At 34.2% G+C, this 24,616-nt stretch overlaps 1 protein-coding gene across 1 annotated transcript in view; it reads left to right on the forward strand.

The window, feature by feature from the left end:
- CCSER1 (coiled-coil serine rich protein 1) overlaps positions 1-24,616 on the forward strand; it is a 764,265-nt gene that overhangs the window by 679,732 nt on the left and 59,917 nt on the right. The gene's annotated exons all lie outside the window — the stretch shown is intronic.

Consider the following 24,616-nt stretch of genomic DNA (forward strand, 5'->3'; position numbering starts at 1 on the left):
TCCTGTACTCACATTGTATCTTGGAAGTAACTAGCTTGCCTTTGATTTTATAGGCTCATAGGTGGAAGAGACTTGCCTTGTCTCAGATGAGACTTTGGACTTGGACTTTTGGGTTAATGTTGGAATGAGTTAGGATTTTGGGGGACTGTTAGAAGGGGACAATTGTGTTTTGAAATATGAAGACATGATATTTGGTAGAGGCCAGGGTCAGAATGATATGTTTTGGCTTTGTGTCCCTACCCAAATCTCACCTTGAAATTGTCATATTCCCCACATGTCAAGGGTGGAACCAGGTAGAGATAACTGAATTATGAGGGCAGTTTCGCCCATAGTCTTCTCAGGTTAGTGGGTAAGTTCTCACAAGATGTCATGGTTTTATAAGGGGCTTCCCCCTTTGCTCAACACTCATTCTTTCTCCTGCCTCCCTGTAAAGAAGTGCCTTCCACCATGATTGTAAGTTTTCTGAGGTCTCCCTATCCAGGTGGAACTGTGAGTAAATTAAACCTTTTTTCTATACAAATTACCCAGTCTTGAGTATTTCTTCGTAACATCATGAGAATGAACTAATACACCCCAGTACGATAAATAATTTCAGAAAACATTTCAGAGGAGCAAACCAAAATAAGAAGTAAAGCCAAAACATGAAATAACTCTACAGGCACATATTTTAACCCTTAAGAATCTGCCTTAATTGTGAACACAGAATCAAAATTTGAGGTTCGTACCAGGAGTGACAACCTTTCCTACACTTTGCCAATCATTGTATTCATTCTATGACAGAGGCTGCCTGAAGTACATGGTGGGGGGGGTCTGTCCAGTCTTCAAATGGTTGAGATTTTACCTTTGATCCAATGCAGCCCTTGGAGCCTATGCACTTGAACCACATTTTATTGGCTACTTATAGAATTTTTGTTTTCTGATCAGAACTTTATCATCATGAGTTTTACCGACTCAAAGAAGTATTCTAAAGAAGAGATGCACAGAATGTGCTATTTTGCTTGTTTTAGCAATGTCTAGAATTTAAACAGCATGTTTCTAGACAGCTGGATTGATCTTTAACTTTGGACACTGTAATTTTAAAGTTGAACATGTTTATTTTAAAGTTTTGATCACTATCTTAAATGTGTAGCCATTTAGTAATTGTACGTAACTGTGTGGCATGTTATCTATGCATGAATATTATTCATCACTTTCTTAATTTGCCTAACCACTACTTTTTTTCTTCAGAATATTCAAGTCTTAATTTTGACCTTTAACATATATGTTAATTTCTTTCAACCCTTTGTGTAAGACTAGCAGTCATGGTCCAGTCCAAACAGAAATTATACATTAATTTGAACACAAAAAGTTTAATATAAAAAGTATTAACTATATCAGTAGATTTAGATAATGCAGCATTAGCAAGTACATAATGAAGACAAGCCTAAAAAATATAGAAATAGCAGATATAAGGAACAACCTTTACTCATAAGACTGAGGTAAAGCAACTACAGAAGACCCCACTGACCCCAAGGCTGAGATCTAGATCTTGCTGTAGAGAGTATAATTATGGCTCATTGAAAGGCAAAGAAGTAACTGTGGTAGTGCACTGGCAGAATTTACTGGAAGTCTCTCCTCCAGTACTTGCTGGAAATCTACACTGTACAGTGTTGGGGATGGTGTTTATGTTGATGTATCTTGGTGGGGACACTCTTCTACAAGTCTACTTAAGCAGATTCCTAGGGGAAGCTTCTGGCCACTTAGTGCTGCAGGTGGTCATGGACTGCAGGTACTGCGCAATGGGAAAGCCATGGTGCTGCAGAAGCCAGATACTGCAGAAGCTGCACACACTCTGAGTGCTTAGTTCTGGAGAAACTGCTTACATTGCAGGAGACAGTTGAAAGAACACATCAGAATTAGAAAGGGAAACCTCCATCTCTGGCAATGGCTCTAGCCCTTTACTGACAAAGGTTAGCATCATGCTAGCTGACAGAGGAAGAACATTTAATGTTCCCAGCTCCTTTTGTCAGAAGAGGAAAGGAAGTATAAATTAAGTTGTTAGGACAATTAATTGACAAGTGGCACAAAAATCCTTGTTACAAATAAATAATTTTGTCTTTGCGTTAATTTGACAATATGTGATTTGCAGAAACATATAAAAGACTTTGCATATTAAAAATAAACTGATAATCTTACTGTAGAGTGATTTATACTTATGGTTGAAAGTTCTGTTTAGATTCTGGCAGATTTAGCCATTTTTCTCAATGGTAGTGATTTGAGAGAGACCCTAAGCTGCTTGCAAGATTAGACAACTGTAGTTTTACTATGGTTTGGAATGACTTTGAGGAGGAGCAATATATAAAATATGGAATGAAGAAGTGCAGGGTTTGAACATATATAATATCAAAACAACAGCAAGAACAACCACAAAAAAACAAACATATAAAGATGTAGAGTCTGTCTTCTGCCTCTGTTCATACCCTACTAATTTATTGGCTTTTTAATCTCTATAAGGACAAGCTATTTTTATGGACATTGCAGAGAATGAAAGTTTACACATAGTATGAATGATTTTCCTGTGACACAATACCCTTTGGAGATGTTAACTTTTTTCTAGTATTTTCTTCCTTTTCAAGAAATTGTAAATAAAAGCAAAAATCTTTGGAAAAAGAGGAACTCTGTGAACCAAAGTATTGAAGCATTGCTTCCACAATTTGTTTTACTAATTAATAAAAGTACAATAAAATCAGATAAGATGTAAATATAAACAAAATCATAGTTAAAAATCCAATTTAACATTTAAGATGTGAATTAATTGTTATTTTTGATCAATAAGTTATTGATTCTTTTCATGGGGTCATCTTGAGTTTTCTCTGTGCTTATGTTTTAACCTTTACATTTGAAAAACACATTTTAACTATGTAAGCCAATACTTTTAAAGACCAATATTTTTATTTATGTAAATGAAAACCACTTGGAAATGAATGTGTTGGTTTAAGCTAAAAGACTGAAAAAAATGTCTATATAAACTTTGGAAAGTTCTGAGGAATAATACATAGTGTATCTAACCTCTTGTGTTTTATTTCACATTTTATAAACAGCAATCTCCACATTAGTACAACTTTTATGGTTGTCCAGGATGTAAAACTAATTCAGATGAGTTGTGTAAAATATATTCACACAATAAATTCAGTAAAGGTGTAACAATAAACCATGGGAAGGAGGGAATGTAGCCCACTTACCTCAATTATAAAAACCAATAAACCCATTCATCTGTGATATATCTTTTAGGGCATACTATCTGCATTCAGAAGGAAAGTTCAGAGAAGTATATAGCATGGCTCCTGATTACAGGGAATTTGAATTATCATTCATTTCAGTCTACCAAATGTATGCTGAACTCCTGAAATACTCTAGTCACTCTTCAAGAAGCTAGAGATACAAAAATGAATATGATAGGGTCCAAATTTCTGCAGAAATAGTGAATTTTTAAATATGATGGTAATGCAATATTTCATGGATATTGGTGAGATCTAATTTATATCTTTAGGCAAGGGTAATATTTAGTTACAAGGTTAGAGGAATAGCCAGGTTGGGTTAATAATGTTAACTGTCATACAGATTCAAAGGCTGTTCAGGGAATCTAAGGTAAACCAGTTTGTCTGGAATGGAAATCCTGTATAAGAAAGAATAGTAAGCTGGAAGGTGCAGTATCCATGCTGAAATTAATAGTATACATTTATTCAAAGTAGTTGTTTCATGCAAATTCTAAAACCGAATACTTCAAGTGATTGTTGCTTCATTATTGCTCACATCATGTCTTATAAACAATTATTCACTCTATGTTCTGTTTTGTTTTGGCTGATGTTGATTTTTAATTTCTAATGTACTTGATTTACTTATAAATTGTTATTGCTGCAGTTATCATTTTGCAAGACCAATTTAAAAGATAATATATAGAAGGTAACATTCTATATATCAAATTTTTAAAGTTAATTAAAAAATTACCTTTACATCTCGACTTTATATTCACTGATAGTTTCACTTAAAGAATATATAAAATGATTGTGAAATTTCAAAAACAAGTGTGACAGTTAAGATGGGATTTGTGGAGAATAAGGTGAATCTGCTAAATGAATCCATTCCCCTGGGTTCATATCCTATGTTTTATAACATGGGATAATTATGGAAATAACCATCTTCCCCAAGGTAAACACAGTATGTCATAATAACAGAATTCTAAACTAAAAACAGAGTATTGAGATCTATTCCCATTTATATCTCGTAACTCATTAGCTTGTGAATCCAAGAAATTTACATTATTTTATTTTCCTCAGTTTTCACTTGTAAAATGGAAATAACAGTATCTTTGTATGCTTCAAAGAGTTATCATAACAATAAATGTAATACTATATCAAAATGTTTTCTGATATGTATAAAATACCATAATATTTTGTCAGTATCAACCTCCAAGCCTCTATGTAGGGGAGGTTTAGAAATGGCAATCTGTTTGGAAGGAGACTCTGGTGGGGACTTAATTTGGAGCTGGATTTTTTTTTTAAGACCACAATGTTTTGGTCTTAGACGTATTTTTGTTTTTCGTTAAAACTACCATGATAGCCATGCTATATTTTACTTAGATTGTATATTTATTTTGAAGGACTTGGAGTGGGAATAGAATTCTGGTGCTTAAACTGTATTAGTTATCTCTGTTTTTGTGATAGATTAGCCTAAATTACAACATTTATCTCACAATTTCTGTGATTCAGGAATCTGGAAGTAGGTTAGCTGAGTCCTTTGGCTCAGCACCTCCTATAAAGCTGCATTCAAGCTGTCCTGCAGTCATATCAGGACTTGACTGGGGAATGACCCACTTTCAAGCCCAGTCACATGGCCTGTGGCAGGATGCGGTTCATTGCTGGCTATTGGATGGAGGCCACAGTTCCTCAGTAGCTGTTGATCTCCTTGCCACATTGATCTCTCCATAGATAGGGGACAAAATGGCAGCTTATTTTCTCTAAGTGAGCATATGGAAGAGTTGAGAGAATGTGAACAGGACAGAAGTCACGGTATTATATGACCTAATCTTAGAGATGTTATCCCTTCACTTTTGCCATATTCTACATTCTATTCATTAGAAACAGATTGTCAAATCCATCACATACATGAGAAAGGAAAATTATATAAAGGGCATGAACACCAAAGAGCCCTTTTAGTAGCTGCCTACCTAGCCACATAACATAGATCATGGGTTTTTCTTGCTCCTTCCCAACCTCCAACTATCATCCCAATCATGGAATATAGTTTTTCCTTATGTTTCTATGCTGTGTCTAACATGAAGAACAAAAGGAGAAATGGGGAAGATGTAGGTCAAGGGATACAAGAAAGTAATAATGCAGGATTATCAAATGGAGAGATCTAATGCCCAATGTAAGGACTAGTTAGTAATAGTATCTTGTATTCAGGATTTTTGCTAAATGAGTAGTTTATAGCTGCTGTTGCCATAGGGAGAAAATGGGTAACTATGTGAGATGATGTATAAGTTAATTTGCTCCACATTTGTAACCACGTTGCTGTGTGTGTGTGTGTGTGTGTGTGTGTGTATGTCTTATAACATCATATTATATGACTTAAATATACCCAATAAAAGTTATTTAAAAAAACAGAGAAATAGCCATTTCCCACTTCTAAATGCAGTAAAGTACAGTAACAGAATTCTAGACTAGAAATGGAGTGTTAAGATCTAGCCCCATTTCTAGCTTATTAGATTGTGGTTCTAGAGAATTCACTTTATCTCTTTTTCCTATATTTCCATCTTTACATGGGATAAATGGTATTTCTGAATGCTTCAAATAATAGTTATTCCTCTGAGCATAGTTGCCCACATTATAATTTGAGCAAAGCTGAAAGAAATATTCACCTCAATAAGGTTTCATGACAAATGGCTTTGGTAAAAATGGATGCCCCACATGGCAGAGCATACCAGACTTTCCCAGTTTCCCAGACATACAGACTCTAATTGCTATTTAGATCAAACCAGATAATTGCACATATAGAACCTTCAACCTCAGTGGTAATACATAAAAGCTAATTCAACGTTTTCTATTTCTTTTCTACAAAGTGCAAATTCCTCATGTTAAGGAATCTAAATACATTTGATTTGGAAATAGTATTGCCTGTGGTATTTTGATTATTAATATGGAGAATAAATGTAGTTATTCATGTGCTGAAGTGACTTTACCACTTCAGAGTGGTGTTTGTAGAGGAAAATAATGAATAAAAACTGCATTTCTTACTTTGACCACATCACAGAAAGAACAAAGCCTAATCTGATACCATGATATAATTTAGAAGTGTTTTATTATGGCATTTGATATATGTAAGTACTCTACAGATTTGATATAATTGATACGTTTTACTTAGGAAATGATTCTGCCCTACGCATTTGCTTATCACTTATTGCCAAGGAAGGAAACAAGGAAGAGAGGGAGGGAGGGAGTAAGGAAGGGAGAAAGGAAGGGAGGGAAGGGGAAGACCTGTAAGAAATAGGGACTTAATCAGATTGGGAGTAAAAGACAAATACATATGGCTCTTGAAAAAATAACTGAGACATCAAAAGATATTTTGCAGATAATTTATGATTTTCACAAATTTATGGCACCTACTTGGTGCCGTAAATTGGCATCATACATACTTGATATGTATGTCTTAAAAGAGAAAGACAAAAATGAAATGCGAAGCCCAAATTTCACTAGTCTAATCTTTGAAGTGACAGAAATTACCAATGACTAGGACAAATTCATATGTAGCACACAGAAATTGAGCCAGTTCTAGTCTTATTGTGTTGTTTGCCACAATGGCATTAACTAATTTCCCTTTTCCCTTAATCTCATCTGTCATGTCAGACTAAAGGAATAATACATGGAGACATAATTTTAGTTACTATAAACAAAGTTTATGAATTTCATGATGTGGAAAAAATGTTACTGTCTACTCAATATATGTATTTTGAAGGAATATTGATGGCATATTTAATTAATTTATCTTACAAAATCATGATACAACTACAGTAATTCCTTTCTTTACGGTGAAAGGCTCTTTATAGTGAAGCTTTATGATCCACAAACACTGACAAAAGCTTAAAGGTGTTCTGGCTTATGTAAATAGTGGGCATGCATTTAATTGTTTTCCTTGTAATACTTGTTTATAGGATGACAGAATTAAAAACTAATTGGGTCCTAAAATCTGGACTTCAAATCGCTGTTTTCTCTGATATTATGACTAATATAGCTATTTATTTACAATAGTTCTCAGATCATTGTTTTTCTTTATATGACAAACAATTTTATGGTACAAGTATTACTTAATACAAAATACATTAATAGATAAAGTTAAGTGTACAAAAGCAGGTGCTGCTGTTAAACACATGTTGCTTTGCTAGAATCAAGACATACTTAAGGATTGTTATAAGATTAGAAACTTGAGTGAATAATTGTGGATCTTTGCCATGGTTGAAATAAATGAGTTTATTGTTGTTTAACACAGATTTTATTTCACCTGTATGGCTTAGTCCTCAGATGGATAAGACTTTACTGAGACAGTTGTATTTAAAAATTTGATATAATTGTTATCAAACAGATTTGAATTTGAACAATAAGTGCTGGATTTGAAGCATGAAAATGTAAGCCTTTGTGTCAAAATTACAAAGTATTGGGCATTAAAGATGACTATCAAGAAAGTGAAGACAACCAACCCAATGAAACTCTTTGAAAATCATATATTTAATAAGAGACTTGTATCTAGAATACATAAAAAATTATTATAATTCAATAATAAAAAGATAAATAACCTAAGTTTTAAAATGGGCATAGAATTTGAATAGACATTTCTCACTAGAAGATACGCAAATGGCCAATAAGCACATGAAAAAGGTGATCACTATCATTAGTCGTTAGGAAAATGCAAACCAAAACCACAATGAGATACCACTTAACACCCACTAGGATAGCTTTCATCAAAAAGACAGAAAATATAAAAATATTAGCAAGGATATGGAGAAATTAGAACACTCATACTTTGCTGTTGGGGATGAAAATGATGTAACTGCTTTGGAAAAAGTTTTAACTTTTAAAAATGTTAACTATAGAGTTAACACTTTGTAATATGGTAACAGTATCTACTCCTAGTTGTGATGTAGTATCTACTCCTCTGTCTATATCCAAGATAAGTGAAAATATATGTTCACCTAAATTTTCATAGCAGTGGTATTCATAGTAGCCCAATGTAGAAATAATGCAAGTGTTCATCTATTGATGAAGAATGGATTAAAAATATGACATATTCATACAGTAAAACATTATTCAGCCATGAAAATAAATAAAACACTAGAACATGAATTAAACTTAAAAATATGCTGAGCAAAAGAAATCAGAGAGAAAAGGCCATATGTTGTATTATTCCATTTATATAAAATGTCCAGAAAAGGCAAGCCTAAACAGACAGAAAGTAGATTAGTGCTTGTCAGGGAGATGGAGGAGTGGGGAATAGGGAATGATAATTAATGAGTATGGAGTATTTTTTTAAGGTGAAGAAAATGTTCTGGAATTACATAGTGGTGATGGTTGCACAACTCTGACTATACTAAAAACCACTGAACTGTACACTTTGAAAGAGTAATTTTTATTGTATATGATTTATAACTCAATAAAACAATTATACAAATGATAGGTATTTATGAATTAGGATATGTGCCATTCAGGAAACAAACAAGATCCAAAGTTAGTATTGCACAGAAATATACTTTAGAAAGTAGTTTTAGGTTAGATTTTTCAAAAGCAGAAAAAGATGCAAACCTCTGAGTTTTCTGGATTTAAAATTGAATACAGAGTTGTCTAAAGATACGAGAGTTACAAAACTTGAGCTAAATCAAAAAGCTAATACTAAGCACTGAGAGATGTAATGTGTATTTAAATTAGTCCCTGCAGGGTTTGTAGCTTATGATTCTAATGAATAAATTCCAAAAGCAATAATACACTATTAGATATAATGATTGATGTCCCAGTGATAGAGACATGCAGCTATAGGATTATACTTATTTTGGTTATTTAACTAACTGAGAGGTTACATTTTAGGATAAATAAGTAATCTTTAAGTACACATTTAAGAAGCTTTGGAGTTGGCATATTTTTAAAAATTGCCCTTGTAATAGAAAAGGCTAATGATTACTTGCTTTTACCAAATTAGTAACTTTTGCTTGATGGAGTAAAAAAGGTACAAATAGTTAACTATTTAATTAAGCAAGTGACAGTGAATAAGCATACAAAATTCTTTTAGAGTTATCACAAGTTAATTAATGCAGAATATCCAATAATAATCACTTTAAACTTTTAATGTACTTTGTGAATACCATGTCTCATTTGACCCTTACAAAATCTGTGAGATAGGGCATCTGCCTATATTTTCAGATGAGAAAATAGAGAAAATGAAATTAAATGTAATATTTCATAGTTGGATGATCTCTTAGAAAGCCAGGATGCAAACCAGGGATCTCCTGATATAGCGACTCATCTTTTTTTTCCTGTTACATTAGTGTTGATTGCTCAGTGATATTGGTGGGATTGGAGAGATGGGGGTGGTAGTGATGAAAGACTAAGAGGAACAATGTTTTGATAAAGAAATATATTGGAGTCAATTTTTCACAGATTAAAAGCAGGTAGTTCAAAATCTAACAAGAAAAAAATAAAAATATAAAAAATGTGTAGAATTGTTAGAAGATACATTTCTGAGTACAATTCATCATAAGCTTATTGTGAAGTAGGATTTATTATTTATTTAAAGAAACTCAGAAGATTCTCAACATAAAAAATATATATATGTTGGCAGGCCAGGTGTGGTGGCCCACGCCTGTAATCTCAACACTTTGAGAGGCCGAGGTGGGTGGATCACTTGAGGTCAGGAGTTCAAGACTGGCCTGGCCAACATGGCGAAACCCCATCTCTACTAAAAATATAAATATTAGTCAGGCATGGTGGCACATGCTTGTAGTCCTGGCTACTTGGGAGGCTGAGACAGGAGAATCGCTTGAGCGTGGGCAGCCAAGGTTGTATTGAGCTGAGTGTGCCACTGCACTCCAGCCTGAGTGATAGAGTGAGACTCCATCTCAAAAAATAAACAGTGTGTGTGTGTGTGTGCGTGTGTGTGTGTGTGTGTGCGCATATATATATATATATATATATATATATATATATATACATGTTAGCATTAGATTGTGTTTTCATATGCACTTAAAAAGTGTCTGGACTGGTACTGTGTCCCTAAGACTAGCAAATAATTATGTAAGTTAGAAACAACCTACCATATGGTCCCTCTTCTCAAATGAAAGTCAATTACTCGCTAATGAAGCATTTTAGTAAAGCATTTTGGCCATTTTCCAAATAAATCATCATTCAACATTTCTTTTTAGTAATGACAACTAACTTAATGGTGACCCTGGTTTTTTATGTTTTCTCTCTTGCTTTATGTGAATGTAAATCTAATCCTATTTTTTAAGACAACAGGATGGCACAATACAGCACCCTTAGCTAGTTCAAGGAATAAAACAACTCTATCAGTTCAGGATTTTGTGATGGCAACTTTACATTAATCTAGCAATTCAAGATGAATATAGGACAGTGTAATAGAGGACACAAAAGCTGTTACTTTATGATTGAAGTTGCAGATGATAAACTTCAACTTCACCTTGAATCTGTGTTATGCAGATGAGCCTTGATTCTGTGTTATGTAGGTGGACTCCACAAAAACACAATTACTACTCAAAGAATATTATGTACTCAATGGATGGCCTGATTTGGAAATGATGCCACAGTTTGCCCCATCATTAGGTCTTCTCTCTCTTCTGTTAATAAACTGTAGGTTCAGAAAATAGAAACTTTACATCTAACAACCCTTATTACAAAAGCACACTATTTTTTTTTTCTTTTAAGGGATTACCTGATAAAACATTTTTCCTTCCTTTACTTTTCATAGAAATTATTTTATTAACATCTTTTCTTTTGAGATACAGTAAATTCCTGTAATATTCAAATGAACATTATTCACAGGAATCATTATTTTCTTCTGCCTCCTCAGTTCAATAACCATTTTCTTTTTCAATCAGATGATAGATACTTTTACATATCACATCTCACTAACTGCTAAATAAGTGTGATCATATATTTTTCTATTATACACCCTTTTCTTTCCTTTATTCCTCATTTTTCTTTGCATTTCTTTTTTTTATGGCAAACCAAGTTCTTTATTTAGTTATCTTTAACAATGTAGTGAAATTTGTTAGATATTGACTATTGTAATTATCCCAAATAATGCTACATATTTGAAGATTTTCACTTACTAATCAGAAAAAAAGAAATAAGGAACAAACAAGTAAAAAGACAAAAAGGAAAAAGGAGACTAAGAAAGCAAGAGAGGAAGGAGAGGATAAAAGATTGTTAAGCCTTCATTTCTTTAAACTTGATACCTATATTTGCTCACTCTGAGTGGTAGAATGGTAGTTCTGCATAACAACACTTTGTCATTAAAGCACCAACAAAAGCCCTTTAGCACTGTGGTGAAACAGAGAATCTCATCTGGATAAGATTTTTTCCTGCTTTATTCAACTCTCCCTATCACATTTTATTTTATTTTATTTTATTTACCACCATCAGTTGTGCTTTAATATCACTTTCTTGTATCAGAGCTCTTCATCTCCGTCTTCTCCTTGTGAACTTGCTCACTAATGTTTTCATAGGCTAGCATCCTCCCATATTTTCCATGAACTGCTGTTTGCTTGTTTCCATATCCTTGCTTAATGCTGCAGGTCTTTTTTCTAACCTGAGTGCTCTGTGCTTGCTTTTTACATGCTTCTGTGATAAGCAGATTCTTTTATTCTACAATGTTTGTCAGAAAAGAAGGAACTTGGATTTAGGTTGTGCTATGGCTTGAAAGTGTCCCCCAATGTTCATGTGTTGGAAACATTCTCCAATGCAACAGTGTTGACAGGTGGGACCTCTAAGAGGTGGTTAGGTCATTAGGGCTCTGCTTTACTGAACGGATTAATGTTGTTATCCTAGGAGTAAGTTTGCTATCTCAAACATAAGTTTCTTACACTCTCTGACAAGCTCTCTCTCCATGTGATGCCTCCTACCATGTTATGACACAGCAAAAAGACGATCATAAGGTATGGTATGGCCCCTCAATCTTGGACTTCGTAGCTTTTAGTACCATTCAGCCAAGTAAATTTCCATTGCTTATAAATTACCCAGTTTGTGGTATTCTGTTATATAGAAGCACAAAACACTAAAACTGATTCCAAGTGAAAAATAGATCTATAGATGCAAAACATCCCTTGATAATCTATGGGAAGAGTGGTTATTTCTTTCTTGATTATTGATGTTCCCAGAAATCTAGGCACAATCTCTGGTCCAGTAAATGTTTGGGACTAGTCTATAGCAAATCAGATGGGATACCTGTTGAACTATGCTATGTCTGACATTCTTGTAGGCTACAAATATCACCAATATCTTTGCTTTGTGCTTCCAATGACTTGTAATTAATGATGTATCTATGACTGCTGGTAGGTGTTCTCAGGAGGTTTTGACTATTAAATATTAAATATCAAGAGATAACTTTTCCAAATGTCTCTGAAAATTTCAGTGTTATAAGACCCTTAGGTTTTTGTTTTCTTTAAATTATTAATCTAGGCAGCACTTTGTCATTTTGGTGAATCCAATATATTATTTTCCTTGTCAGTTGATTATTTTAGCTTTAAGAAATTGTAAAATCATGTAAAATTGATGTTATTTTATAGACAGAGTAATTGTAATACACCTTGCTCAGTCGCCCAAAGATATAAAAATAAATTGACAGGAACAGGCTAGAATTTGTCTTCAGATGATCACAAAACCAAGTGTTGTTTGCTATAGTCATAAATAAGGATAAAAAATGAGGAAGATAATAACAAAAATTCTCTCTAGAATTTCCTGTAGAGCTATTTCATTTCAGTTTGCCATAGTTTTATTTAGTCAGAGGTGACCTTTTGAGCAATGAAAAGACAATTTTGCCTTCAATTGAACATTAACCCCTACTAATTAGAATTTAGAAAGTCGTGTTTTTAAAATGTCTACATTCCAGCTGTGATATCTCTGATATGTTTGCCTTTCTTCTCGTTGGTTTCCTATTGGTTATAGAAACATTAGGCTTAGTATCTCATACACTAATTCAGGCAACTGGTAGATGTACATGCATACAATAAAGTAATTCATTTTATCCTTCTAGCATCATGCCTTACTATTTTTTGCCTATTTCCACAAATGATCACTTCAGTATGAAAGATGTTATGAATCACTTAGCATCTAAGGGACAGTTGCAACAATAATGCAACTTTATCTTCTCAATTTATTTTATGTCTTCATCCCTCTCCACACACGTTTACTCGCTGTATTAGTCCTTTCTTGCACTGCTATGAAGAAACACCTGAGACTGGATAATTTGTAAAGATAAGAGGTTTAATTGGCTCATGATTCCACAGGCTATACAGAAAGCATGATGGCTTTTGGGGAGACCTCAGGATACTTTCAATCACGGCAGAAGGCTAAGCAGAAGCAGACGTGGCTTACGTGGTCAGAACTGGAGGAAGAGAGTGGGGAGGTGCTACACACATTTAAACAACCAGATTTTGCAATAACTAACTCCCCCTAGGACAACACCAAGAGGGATGGTTTAAATCATGAGAAACTATTATCCAATTACCTCCTACTAGTCCCCACCTCCAAAATTGGGTATTACAATTCAAGGTGAGATGTGGGTGGTGACACATAGGCAAACCATATCACTCCCCAGTGCTTACTCCCTTAGCCCTCTCTTTCTTCTCCTTGCCAATGGCTAGCACTGTGAGTTCTATAAAACTACGGAAAAATAGAAATCATTTACTAATGTGACTAACTTGCTTTGAGGAAATATTTGAGCATGTTATAAATGAGTTAGTAGTTGAAGTAATGAAGCAAATTAGAAAGGCAAAGAAACATTAATCTTATTTTACAAAGGGTCTTTATAGTGACTTCCCAGAACAGAATATCTGCTAGTGAAAAAAAAAAAATTAACATAGAAGAGCAAAGAGATAGATTGTATAGACATTAGCCAAACTCTTCAGTACAATTTGGAAACTAATTATTGATCCTCTTCTACTTTTTTCAAATGTCTTTTCTTTTTCTTAAGAAAACCTATCAAATTTAGACTTAAATTTTAGGCTATAAGTTGAATCCATAACATAAGAAATTTTCTTATGTGTGGAAAATCTATGGATATAAAATTTAAGATGCCACAAAGCTAATCAGAGATTACATAGAATAGACACCACTTCCACTTCACTAATTTTTTTCTCATCTATGGCAGCAGTCCCCAACCTTTTTGCAACCAGGGACAGGTTTTACGGAAGACTGTTTTTTCTTAGATGGGGGGTAGAGTAAGGCTGGGGGAATAATTTGGGGATGAAACAGTTCCACCTCAGATTATCAGGCATTAGTTAGATTTTCATAAGGAGCAAGCACCCTGGATCCCTTGTATATGCAGTTCACAGTAGGATTCATACTCCTATGAGACTCTAATGCCACCACTGATTTGACAAGAAGCAGAGCTCAGGCAGTAATACTCTCTCGCCAGCTGCTCACCTCTTGTTGTGCAGCCCAGTTCCTAATAGGCCATGGACTGGTAGCAGTCAGTGGTCTGGGAATTGGGGGTCACTAATCTAGGACGTTTAATTAGCCGAGTTACTTGTATCCACACTTGCCCTCCCTCACGCTCCACTCCTGTGTAGAATACAGTATGCTGTATGCCATCCAGAAGGCTTTAGATGGGTCACTGTTGCCAGTTTTGAGAGACTTCACAGGCTCTTCATAACCAAGCCTCAAAAGACCTGAGTAAACTTATTTCTATCCACTCACCACTATGCACAGTACACTCTTACAACAGTTCCTCATAGCTTCTCAGAAGGGAATAAATAAGCCAAATTAAAGTTAAATCATCTTTGAAATATTTGTAAATATTTAATCTCATTTAATTTTGTAAAGAAACTCGCTTATAGTTTTTAAAATTTTTATGGGTACATAGTTGGTATATATGTTTACAGGATGCATAAGTATTTTGATGCAGGCATACAATGAGTAATAATCACATCAGGGTAAATGAGTTATCCATCACTTCAAGCATTTATCGTTTCTTTGTGTTACAGACATTCCAATTATAGTATTTTATTTTTAAGTGTACAATAAATTATTGTTTATTGCATTCACCTTGTTGTGCTGTCAATTACTACATCATATTCATTCTATCTAAATATATTTTTTCACTTGTTAACCATTACCGCCTTCCCCCAATGCATTTACTAGCCTTCCCAGCCTTTGGTAGCCATCATTCCATTCTTTGGATCCATTAGCTTAATTATTTTAATTTTTGGTTCCCACAAATGAATGAGGACATGCAAAATTTGTCTTTCTGTTTTTGGCTTGTTTCACTTAACATAATGGCCTCCAGTTCAATTCACATTGTTCCAAATGACAGGATCTCATTCTTTTTTATGGTTAAGTAGTACTCATTGTGTATATGCACCACATTTTCTGTATACGTTTGTCTGTTCATGGACAATTAGGTTGCTTCCAAATATTTACTATTGTGAACAATGCTGCAGTAAACATGGGAGTGCAGATATTTCTTCAATACACTTATTTAAGTTTTAATTATTGTGGATCCATAGTAGGTGAATATATTTATGTGGTACATGAAATACTTTAATGGAGGTATGCAGTGCATAGTAATCACATCCTAGTAAGTGGTATATCCATTTTCTTATACGTTTATCTTTTGCGTTGCAAAGAGTCCAGTTATACTCTTTTAGTTACTTTTAAATGTGCAAATTATTAGTGACTATAGTCTCCCTGTTGTGCCGCAAATATTTGGCCTTATTAATTCTTTCTACCTACTTTTTGTACTCTTCAAACATCTCCCTTTCCCCTACCACTTCCACACTATTACTCTCTCCAGCCTTTGGTCACCATCTTTTTACTCTCTATCTCCATGAGGTCAGTTGTTTTCATTTTTAGCTCCCACAAATAGGTTCAAATATGCAAAGTTTGTCTTTCTGTGCCTGGATAATTTTATTTAACACAGTGACCTCCAGTTTCACCCATGTTGTTGCAGATTACAGGACCTCATTCTTTTTTTATGGTTGAATAGTACTCAGTATATATGTACCACCTTTTCTTTTTCCGTTCGTTTGTCAATTAACACTTAAGTTGCTTCCAAATATTGACTATCATGAACAGTGTTTCAACAAACATAAAAGCACTGATATACCTTTGATATACTGATTTGCTTTCTTTTGGGTATATCCCAGCAGTGAGATTGCAGGATCATATGGTAGCTCAATTGTTAGATTTTTAAGGAGCCTCCAAACTGTTCTCCAAAGTGGCTATACTAATTTTCATTCTCACCCTGAGTGTATGAGGATTCCCTTTTCACCACATCCTTGCCAGCATTTGTTATTACCTGTCTTTTGAATGAAAGTCATTTTAAATGGGATAGATTATATCTCACTGGAGTTTTGATTTGCATTTCTCTGATAATCAGTGATGTTGAGCACCTTTTCATATGCCTGTTTGCTAATTGTAGATCTTCTTTTGAGAAGTGAATATTCACATCCTTTGCCCATCTTTCATTGGATTATTGATTTTTTACTTTAGAGCTGTTTGAACTTTTTATATATTCTAGTTATTAATCCCTTGTCAGATAGGTAGTTTGCAAATATTTTCTCCCATTCTGTAGTTGTATTTTCATTTTGTTGATTGTTTTCCTTACTGTACAGAAGCTTTGTAACATGACGCAATCCCATTTGTGTATTTTTGCTTTAGTTTCCTGTGCTTTGGAGTATATTATTCAAGACATCTTTACCCAGACCAAAGTCCTGGAGAGTTTCCCCAATGCTTTCTTTTAGTAGTTTCATAGTTTGAGGTCTTAAATTTAAGTCTTATTTCCACTTTATTTTTACATATAGCTAGCAAATAGGGGCCTAGTTTTAGTTTTCTGCATAGAGATATCCAGTTTTCCCAGCACCATTTGTTGAAGAGACTGTCCTTTCTTCATTGATATTCTTGGCATATCTGTTGAAAATGACTTTACTGTAGATGTGTGAATTTATTTCTGAATTCTCTCTTCTGTTCCATTTCTCTATGTGTCTTTTTCTTCTGCCACTACCATGCTGTTTTGGTTGCTTTAGCTTTGTAGAATAATTTGAACTCAGGTAATGTGATTCCTCCAGTTTTGTTCTTTTTTGCTCATGATGGCTTTGGCTATTCTGTGTCTTTTATGATTACATATAAATTTTAGGATTTTTTTTTCTATTTTAGTGAAGAAGGTCATGGGTATTTTGTTCTGGACTACTTTGAATCTATAGATTTCTTTACATAGTATGGACATTTTAATATTGATTCTTCTAATCCATGAACATGGAATATCTTTTCATTTTTTCATTTCTTCGATTTTTTTCAGGAATGTTTCATAGTTTTCATTGTAGAGATATTTTACTACTATTTTTAATTTCTAGTATTTTATTATAGCTATTATAAATGGGAACACTTTCTAGATTTCTTTTTCAGATAGTTCACTGTTAGCATCAATAAATGCTACAGATTCCTGTATATTGATTTTGTAACCTACAAGTTTACTGAGTTTATCAGTTTGATTGTTTTTTAGTGGAACCATCAGGTTTTTTCAAATATAAGATCATATCATTTGCAAACAAAGATAATTTGACTTCTTCATTTCCAATTTGAATGCACTTTATTTCTTTCTCTTGTCTGATTGCTCTAGCTAGGGCTTCCAGGACTATGATGAATAACAGTGGAGAAAGTGCACTCCTGTTGTGTTTCAGATCTTAGAGGAAAGGCTTTTTGTTTTTCTCTATTCAGTATGATATGAGCCATTGATCTGTCATATATAGCTTCAATTGTATTGAAGTATGTTCTTTCTATACCCAGTGTTTTGAGGGATTTTTAATCATGAAATGATATTGAGTTTTATTAAATTCTTTTTTGCCCTCAATTGAAATGATCATATGGTTTTTGTCCTTCATTTTGTTTCTATGAGGTATCACATCAATTTGCATTTGATGAACCATCTCTGTATCCTGGAGAAAAACCCACTTGCTCATGATGAATGATCTTTTTAATGTGATTTGGGTTCTGTTTGCTAGCATTTTGTTGAGGTTTTTACATCAATGTTTTTCAGAGATATTGGCCTGTAGATTTCTTTTTTGTTGTGTTTTTGTCTGGTTTTGGTATCAGATTAATATTGGCTGCATTCAATCCATGTGGAAGTACTCCCTCCTTCTCTGTTTTTCTGAGTTGTTTAAGAAGGATTGATGTTACTTCTTTAAATGTTTGATAAAATTCAGCAGTGAAGCCACCAGGTCCTGGACTTTTTTTTTTTTTTTTTTTTTTATGATGGCTTCAATCTCATTACTTGTTATTGGTCTATGTAGATTTTGGTTTTCTTTATGGCTCATTTTTTTATGTTGAATGCCTCTCAAACTTTATTTTTTTCTTCTAGTTTTTTTCCTTTTATTAATGTATAGTTGCTCATAGTAGTTTCTAATGATCTTTTGAATTTCTGCAGTATCTGTTGTACTGTTTCCTTTTATGTCTTTGATTTCATTTATTTGGGTCTTTGCTCTTTTTCCCTTAGACTTTTTAAAGGTTTATCAAATGTATCTTTTCAAAAAGTCAGCTTTTCATTTTGTTAATCTTTTGTATTTTTTTATTATTATTTCAATGTTCTTTATTTCTGCTCTGTTCTTTATTAATTTCTCCTACTAATTTTACATTTGATTTGCTCAGACTTTTGTAGTTCTTTAAGATGCATCGTTAGCTTGTTCAGGTTTTTAACAAAATTACTTTGGCTTATATAACTATAAGTATGTCCCTTAGTACTTCTTGTGCTGTATTCCATAGATGTTGGTATGCTGATCCATATTCACCTGTTTCAAGAAATTTAAATTTTTTTAAAAAATTCTTCATTGACCACTGGTCATTCAGAGCATATTGTTTCCATGGGCTTACATAGTTTCCAGAGATCCTGTTGTTATTCACTTTTAGTTTTATTCCATTGTAGTTGGAGAGGATAATTGATATTACTTCAATTTTTTTTGTTTTTAAAGACACTCCCTAACATGTAGTCTATCATTGAGAATTATCCATGTGCTGAGGATGCTGAGGAAAAGAATGTGTATTCTGCAGCTGTTGGATGAAACATTCTGTATACAGTTATTAGGCCCATTTGGTCTCTAGTCCAGATTAAGTCTGATTTTTTTTGTGGACTTTCTGTCTGTGTGATCTCTCTAATGCTGAAAGTGAGGTATTGACATGTCCAGTTATTTCTGCATTGGAGTCTATCTCTCTTTAATCCAATAATATTTGCTTATTTTTCTGGGTGCTCTAGTGTTGGGTGCTTATATATATTTATAATTGTTATATCCTCATGCTGTTTTGACCCCTTTATTATTAAACAATGACCATCTCTGTTTCTTTGTATGGTTTTTGTCTTAAAATTTATTTTTTTGATATACTTACAGCTACTCCTGCCATTTTCTTGTTTTTATTTAAAATGGAATATCTTTTCCTATCCCTTTATTTTCAATGTATGTGTTTCTTTATGCGTGAAGTGTGTATCTTGTCAGTAGCAGATAGTTGGGGGCTTAAAAAAAATCAATTCAGCCACTTTTATGTCTTTTGAGTGGGAGAGTTTAGTCCATTTACATTCAATGTTATCAATAGTAATTAATGATTTACTACTGCCATTTTGTTTCCTGTTTTCTGGTTGTTTTGTGGTTTTCCTTCCTCCCTTCTCCTTCCTTCCTTTCATTCTTCTTCCCAACTTCCATCCTGGCTTACTTTTTGTGAAAGTGATTTTCTTTTTGGTGGTATGTTTATATTTTCTCTGGTGGTATATTTTAATTTATTGCTTTTGATTTTTTGTGTATAGACTATAGTCTTTTCATTTGAGGTTACCATGAGGCTTGCAAATAACATCTTTTAACAAATTACATTAAACTCTTCAGAACTTAGCACTGATTGCATAATTAACAAAAAAAATAGCAAGCAAAGATAAAACTAATAAAAATTTTATTCTAAGTTCCTTCTATGAGCTTTCTTAATTTTTGTTCTTTTAATTATATCTTACTATACTGTCTATGTCTTGAATAATAGTTATTATTTTTGATTGGTTTACCTTTTAGTCTTTCGACTCAAGCTATCAGTAGTATACATACCAAAATTAAAGTGTTATAATGTTCTGTATTTGCCTGTTAACTTACTAATACCAGTTAATTTTGTACCTTCAGATGATTTCTTATTGCTTGTTAACATCCTTTACTTTCAGTTAAAGAATTATGTTTAGCATTTATTGTAGAACATGTCTGATGTTGACAAAGTCCCTCAGCTTTTGTTTATCTGGGAAAGTTTTTCTATCTTCTTCATGTCTGAAGGATATTTTCTTTAAATATACCATGCCATCTTCTGGCCTGTCAGGTGCCTACTAAGTGTGCTGCCAAACATATTGGAGCTTCTTGGTATGTTATTTGTTTCTTTTCTTTTGCTTTTTTTAGGATACATTTTTTTAAAAAAAAACTTAATTTGGGGGTGTTTGATTATTAAATTTCTTAGGTAGTCTTATGTGGGTAAAATCTGCTTGATTTTCTTTAACCTTTTTGTGCTTGAATGTGGATATCTTTCTCTACATTTCAAAAGTTTTTTGTTATTATCTTTTGTAATATGCTTTCTACTCCAATCTCTCTGTTTCCACTTCCCTTTCTTTAGGGCCAATCACTTTTAGATTTTCTCTTTTGAGATTGTTTTCTAAATCTTGTAGACTGCTTCATTTTTTTAAATTATTTTTTTCTTTTGTCTCCTCTGTGTTCAAGTTTACTAATTCTTTTTTCTTGATCAATTCTGTTGGTGAGAGACTGATGCATTTTTCAGTATGTCAGCTGCATTTTTTAGCTTCAGAGTTTATGCTTGATTTTTTAAAATGTTCAGTCTCTTTGTTAAATTTATCTGAGAGGATTCTGAATTCCTTTTCAGTGTTATCTTGAAATTAATTCAGCTTCCTCCAAACAGCTATTTTGAATTCTCTGTAGGGTCACATATCCCTGTCACTCTGGGATTGGTCACTGATGCCTTTTTAGTTCATTTGATGAGGTCATGTTTTCCTGGACATTCTTGATGCTTGTGGATGTTCATCAATGTCTGAACATTGAAGAATTGGTATTATTTTAATCATTGCAGTCTGAGATAGTTGGTATCCATCCTCCTTGAGAAGATTTTACAAGTATTCAAAGGGAATTGAGTGTTGTGATATAAGTCTTTGGTGACAACGACCATATCTAAATTAGAGGATGACTCAAACACAACAACACTATGATTCTTGCAGATTTGTAGAGGTACCATCTTAAAGACCTTTTGTAAGATCTGGGAGAATTCCCTGGATTACCTGTGTCTCTTATTCTCTTCTCTTACTGTCTCCTGAATAACTGACATCTCTCCATGCTGAGCTGCCTGGATTTGGGGGATGGGTGACAAAAGCACCCTTGTGGCCACCACAATTTGGATCATGCTGGGTCAGGTCTGAAGCCAGCATGGTAATGGGTGTCTCCCAAGGCCTGTGTCAACTGCTGCCTGCTATAGCTGATGTTTATTCAAGGTCCAAGGGCTCTGTAGTCAAGAAGCACTAAAGCCAGTAGGGTTATATCTTTCCCTTCAATGTGGGGTGTTTCTTTCTTGCCCAGTGTTGGCCTAGAAATGCCATCTAGGAGCTTGAACCTGGAGTCAGGAGCCTTAGGAATCTATTTAGCTTTCTATTCTACTGCAGCTGAGCAGCCACTGAACTTGCAGGCAAAGTCCTTTGTACTCTTCCTTCTTCTTTACTAAAGCACAAGAAGCCACTGCCTCTGGTCACCGACACCCCATATCCATGGTGAGTACTGTCTGTCTAGTACTGATGTTTATTCAAGGCCTAGGCACTCTATAATCAGCTCGTGGCAAATCTTTCCAGGTCTGGGTCTCTAACTTCGGAGTAGGAGGTTACCTTCTGGCTCAGGCTGGGTTTAGAAATGCAATCTAGGAGTGAAGGTCTGAAAGAGTGGACTTCCAGAGCCTATTTGGTGCTTTACTTTACTCTACCTGAGCTGATACCCAAGTTGCAAGACAAAGTCCTTTTTACTCTTCCTTTTCCTTTCCTCAAGCAGAAGGAGTCTTTCCTCATGGCAACCATAGGTGTGAATTTTCTGGGTTACAACTGAAGCCAGCACAGTACTGGCTGGGTCTCTTCCAACACCCATGGCAAGTACTTTCTGGCTACCACTCATGTTTATTCATGGCCTGAGAGCTCCTTAGTCAACAGGTGATTAATCCTCCCAGCAGTGGGTCCTTCTCTTCATGGCAGAGGGTTTTTTGCTGGCCTAGGATGTGTCTAGAATTGTTATCTTGAAGCTGGTTTTCGGAATGGATGATTCAGGACTCTCTGCTTGTTGCTTTCTTTTATTGTGGCTGATCTGGTATAGAAGTTGCAAGACAAGGTTCTCTTTACTCTCCCTCTCCTTTTGCTAGGTAGCAAGAAATTGTCTCTTCCAGATCTGCTAAGTGCACTGCCTGGGTTTGGAAAAGGTAGTGATGTCTCATTAGGCCACATGCATCCCAAGATTTTTGGTTCCAAGCTCAGCACAGCATCAGGACTTGTCCAAGAATTACTATCCTTGTGATCTTAACAGCTTTCAACTTAATTTAGGACCCCAGAGTGCTTTAGCCTATGGTGTTGGGGCTAGCCAAAACTCAAGTTCTAATCACTAGGATGGATGATTTCTCTCTGGTTCTGAATGTTGCCCTCTCTATGGGCATGGTTGAGTTCTGCCCAGTGTTGTTTTCCACTGTGACAGGGCAGCACAGAGTTCCAATGCAAAGTCTCATAATCACTACACACCCTTCTCCAAGCACACAGATAATCTTTGCACCACATGGCCACTGAGAGGAGGAGTGACATCAGCAATTCAAGGCTGTCTTTCCTATGCCCTTCAGTATCTCTTTCCTTTATATGATATTAAAACTAAGTACTGTGATAATTCACCTGATTTTTATGTAGATAGTTGTTCAATTTGGCGTTCCTGTTAGGGAAACCACCACTGGAGGGTTCAATTTGGCTATCTTGTTCCACCTCCCCAGTTCTTGTAAATACCAAACCAAAATCATTATGATGGTATTGACCTTCAAAACCCCTTGCAGATCTCTTAATTGTGAACAAATAATATTTCAAAGCTTGTCACTATTTTTTATCTTATAAGACACATGACTTGTTATGACCTTTGAACAATAATCTTATTGAATATGCACAGATCATCTTAAGTGTTGAGTTTCTAAGGAAATATTCATTAACTGCCAGATTTATGTACATGTATGTATACATATACATATGTATGTATGCATATGTATGTATGTATGCATTGACTATGCACTGATACATATATACATATGTTTGTATACATATGTACATATTCAATGTACATACATAATATATCTATATATATATATATATCTTTTTGAGATAAATAAGGCAACAAAATTGTTAAAGCTAACATTTGGGGACAAACAACTAATATTAAGCTAAAAGTAAAAATGCCTTGACCTTCTTATACTGGTTCTCTTTTCCCCTAATAGTGATAGATGACACTCATAGTCCCAGTGACTTTTCTCATATTTCTGATTTATCAAAATACATGATCTAATAACTGTCTTTAATTTTATTTTCAAAAGTATAGGCAAACAATTTCATATGGTATGGTACTAAATGTGTTAATAATTTTGCCTTTCCACCTTTCATTCCTTAATCTGTTTTTAAAGTGAAAGAAAATGCTAATATAATGAAAAGTGAATGATTTCTTCACATTTGGTTTTCTTTCCATCTTCAACTTAAAAAGGTAGCTAGGTACCTACTCAGAATCATTGAATAATGCTTCTTTCTACCAAAAACTGCTATAAAAGCATTTATTTCCTCTTGTACTTCCAGTTATCTCTAGGCACAGCTTTAGGTAATATTTTAAAAGTTACAAAAACATTTTCTTATGATATGATTACATAAATCCATTATCAACAAACACAAATCATTCAGGGGGTTGCTTTTGGAGTTTTTAAAATAAGCACATAAAGCTAGTGGCCATGTAGCAAATCTCTAAACTTATTTAACATGTTTTTTCTTTTTCCTTATTTTTTGTGAAAATTTGTGTGTCTCTCAACCTTACAAGAATTTTTTTTTCCCGTAAAAAAGCCCTACCATGGGGTTCCTATTTCGATTCTATCTTGTGGATGGGACATTTGGCCAGGTCATCAAGCGGCCTACATCTCACCAGCTGCTGCTTTTCCCTCCCTCCCAAGACTTTGAGAAAGTAACTTAACATTCCTAAGTATCTCGTTCTGCCTTTGTCTAAACGTTTCATAAAAAATCAAATTCAACAAATGCTTATAGATGACTTGTGTATTCATATGTTGGTTTTCTCTAAGGAAATACTTCT

This window comes from Cebus imitator, unplaced genomic scaffold (genome assembly GCF_001604975.1).
Source record: "Cebus imitator isolate Cc_AM_T3 unplaced genomic scaffold, Cebus_imitator-1.0 Scaffold409, whole genome shotgun sequence".
Lineage (NCBI taxonomy): Eukaryota > Metazoa > Chordata > Mammalia > Primates > Cebidae > Cebus > Cebus imitator.